Below are 4,362 nucleotides of genomic sequence, written 5' to 3'. Positions count from 1 at the left end.
GCCTGCCTTTTGAATTTGGCCTTGGGCAAATACTGCCTATTAGCTTTTGAATGGTTGATGGTTCTGAGGAATGTGCGCTCCTCAGTGCTATGATTCATTTTGGTGTAGTTGTTCTTATCAGGTGCCATTGAGCCAGTTGCAACCCACATTGACCCGATGTCAAACAGAAAGAATCACTACCTAGCCCTGAATTATTCTCCTAATTGTTCCCAAGCTTGAGCCCCTTGTTTCAGTCACTGTCAATCCATCTCCTTAAGGGGCTTCCTCTCTTTCACTGTCCCTCTACTTCACCTGGCATGATGTCCTTCTCCAGGGACTAGTCTCTCTTAATAACATGACCAAAGTATGTGAGAGGAAGTCTCACCATCCTTGCCTTTAAGGAGCCCTCTGACCATACTTCTTCTAAGACAGATCTGTTTGTTCCCTTGGCAGTCCATGTTACTTTCAATATTCTTCACCAGCACCACAATTCAAACATATCAATTCTTCTTCAGCCTTCCTTATTCAATGTCTGACTTTCACATACTTATGAGGCAATTTAAATTACTATGGCTTGGGTAAGGTGCACCTTAGTCCTCAAAGTAACATCCTTGCTTTTTAGCACTCTACAGACGTATTGTGCACCAAATGTATCCATATGCAATGCGTCATTTGATCTCATGATTGCAGCTTCCAAGAGCATTGATTATAGACCTCATCAAGACAAAAATCCGTGACAACTTCAACAAATAACAACAAATTAAAAAAACAACAAACTTCTCCATTTATCATGGTACCTATTGATCAAGTTGTGAGGATGTGTGTCTTCTTGACATTGAGTTGTAATCCATACTGAGGGCTGCAACCTTTGATTCTCATAAGGTTCACTTTATAAACCTGTCTATTTTTCAGGGGGTGGAATTCAGTTCCAGACCTGAAGGGTGATGAAGGACCATAGTAGTGGGGATCTCTCTAGTCTATCTAACCAATAAATCTCATCTTTTATCATTATTATTATTACTATTGGTAGTAGTAGTATGACTTTCAGTTTTCTTACACATTACTCCCTACTCTATCTAGCATCATGTACCATGATCCCTTTCAGAGCAGCTGTTTGTGATAGGCAGGCACCATTTAGTTCTTCTGACCTTAGCATCATAGAGGCTGAGGTACGCATAGTCCATTACTGATTTGGACTAATTGTTGCCAGGCATCTTGATTTTATTCACTGTTATTTGCTCCAGACAGGGTGCAATAGTTTATTGTGCCAGCCTGGCCGATAAACACAAGTAGGATTAATCGAAGGGCAGAGGGATAAATGGCTTCGTGAGCCTTGCCTTGCTTGTACTGTGCCTCAATTTAAAGGGGTACACTACCTGTGGGATACCTAGCTTGTGGACTGTGTCGCTGTAAGTTGAGGTCCATTTAATCCCACAGGATTGGTATGTTCATCTCTGGAGCTGGGGACCGACAGTTGGTGACAGTTGGTGACTTGCCTTGCTGTTTGCTGCCTGGGTATATATAGCCCAGCTCTCTCTACAGAAAGGGACTGGCAACTGGCGGCTCTCAAGCCTTAAAGGACTGCTAGTGTCTCACTGTTTTATAATTTCACTGTTAGTTTCTTGTGTTATTTATCTGTATATAATTTAGTGGTTCATTTCTTGTATTGTATATCTAGCTTTATAAATATATGTATATATAATTACTAGCAATATGGTTTTGTCTCTCTAGAGAACCCTGTCCAACACATAGGGTGAGACCAAGAACCGACTTTTAGTTTGCTACTCACTAGCTTTTGAAGACCCCAGTCACTTCCCTGATGGATACAGAACATTGTCTTTGTGAGCTAGTTTGTACCAATTGATCTTGAGGTCTCTCAGAGCTTTGTTCCTGATCCCCCATATTTAGGACACGCTCCCTGAAGGGGTTTTGTTAGAGCTAAGACATTTTCATAACTATGCCTCCTGGATGCACTATTATATTCATGGACATATTTGTAATATATGCTAATATGTATATAGAACTATTCTCTGGCAAACCTATATTTATTCATGGGGCTAGTCCCTTTCTCCTTCCCACAACTGCTCAGATTTTGTGGTTTTTCTATCTATTTATCTCTCTAGCTATCCTTGTATGTTATTGTTATTATTGGAGTATTTATCTCTGTTGCCTTTAATGCTTGTAATCTACTGAGAAAGGATAGTGTTTTGATGTTCCAAATGTTTCCTCATTTTCTGGGTTACATGACACAAACCAATAGAAGAAGAGAAAAGAAAAAAATTTAACCCAAGTAATAACATCAACAATAAAACCAATTTAGTCTTTTGGTTAAGAATTAGTCAGACTTTCCCACTCCTAGGCTAACCCTTGTAAGAAAAAGAATGAGATAAAAGACCATAGGGAGGAAGAAAGGAGAGTGGGAGGCAAGGGAATAAAGAAAGACGGTGGCAGGGTTGTGTGAACAATTAAGGTGGACCTTCTTTGATGTGTATTAAAAATAATATTGACTGGCTTTTTCAATACTCACCAAAAATTATTTATATCAATCAAGAAAACCTCACTAACCTGGAATCAATTCTGACATATAGCAACCCTTTGGACAGAGTATAGAACTGCCCCTGTGGGTTTCCAAGGCTGTAAATCTTTACAGGAGTAGAAAATCTCATCTTTCTCTTGTGGAGTGGGGGTGGGGAGGGGAGTTTCGAACTTCTGATCTTGCAGTTAGAAGTCCAACTCATAATCTGCTTCACCAACAGGGCTCCTCCTTTCATCATTAATCTAGACTGTTTGACCTTCTTGGCTTACTGGGTTTTATTTTCTCGCTTTGGAAGACATGGTACCAAAAGACACACCATTTCCTAGCCCCCCAAAGAATCAAAAGTAAGCAAAAACAAAACAGGAAAAACTAGCAACCCAATCCAAACCAACTAACCTATTTAGCCATATAGATAAAGGATACTAGTAGCCAACCTCTGAGTTGGGGCAATAGGGATGGATGGGGACTGTGGTTAAAAGGCACGTGTCAGCTCATCCACAGGGGACATTCAAATTCTAGCTCCAGACTGTTGTTGCCTTGGGGAAATGCAAGGATTTTAAGACCTGATTTTCTGTTTGTAACTGAGATGCTGAGAATATAAAATTCGATGTGAAATTGTCAACTTTTCAAATATTGGATCACATTAGTTAAAACCACTTTTCAGGCTGCTCATCATCATACTAGCACATCATTAGGCTAAAATCATATCAAAGACATCTGGTTTGTCCCCTGTGCCCTTTAAGGACAACTGAAACATAAGGACGGGAATGTGACATTCATTCTTCCTCTAGACCCTCACCCTTTGCCTCCATTGGCTGGCGTTCATAGAAGAGGCAGACGGTTTTGTTCAACTTCAGCATAATCAGAGTCCTGAGAGTTAAACACAATACATATATAATTTCATACTAGTTGTTTTAACATTAGCCCAAACAAAACCAACAAAAACCCAACCCGTTGCTGTTATGTTGGTTCTGGCTCCTGAGGACCCCCTGGGTGCCAGTGAGAAACTACACATCACAGGATTCTCAAACCTGTGGGCTTCTAGGAGCAGGCCATTAGTTATTTCTTCTGAGGGGTGCAACTGCCCACCTCTTGATACATTGAGTCCTTAACCATTTGTGCCACCCAGGGTCTCCAGTCTTCGTATGTGACCCCCAAATTCCTTGACAGGCTACCTATAGGAAGTTAGAGTCTATGCCCTTTCCCCTTATATTGGGATGTTTCATGACCTCTGTGACCAATAGATTATGGAGAAGATGACACTGTGACATCTAGTTTGGGCAACCCCCTTCCCTCCCCCTAAGTGCTTCACAGCTTCTGAAAAATCCCTTCAAAGACTTCTTCTTGAGTGCTCACCCTCAGAATGTCCAGCCTCCACGTGCTAACTCTCGGGACACTTCTCAGCTCCCAGACACTATGCTGAAAGGAGCCTGAGCCACCTGGAAAGGCCACGTGGAGACACTCCAACCAACAACCCAGCTAAGCACACAGCTAACGGCAGCTTCTGCTGCCAGCCCTCTGAGTGCACGTGTAGGCACTGGAGTCACCAGAGGACCCTGCCCCAGCTCCCATATGACTGCCAACTCATGGGAGACTCCAAGCACGACCCAGTGGCCTCCCAGCAACCACACGATGATGGTCCTTGTTTGAAGCCACTGCGTTTGGGGAGGGGCGTTTCTTGCCCAGCCACAGGGATGAGAACCTGCATCTCAACAACATGCAGGTGGGTGAGGGGGCCATCTCTTGAGCAAGGCAGCCTCCCTTCTTGTCAACTCCTGGGGATTTTTGTTGTTCTTGCCACTGCTGTCACAATTCCCCAGGAGCTAGAGGAAGGCAGGCAGCAGGCC

Source organism: Tenrec ecaudatus, unplaced genomic scaffold, assembly GCF_050624435.1.
Source record: "Tenrec ecaudatus isolate mTenEca1 unplaced genomic scaffold, mTenEca1.hap1 Scaffold_124, whole genome shotgun sequence".
Taxonomy (NCBI): domain Eukaryota; kingdom Metazoa; phylum Chordata; class Mammalia; order Afrosoricida; family Tenrecidae; genus Tenrec; species Tenrec ecaudatus.
This window is presented reverse-complemented; position numbering follows the sequence as displayed.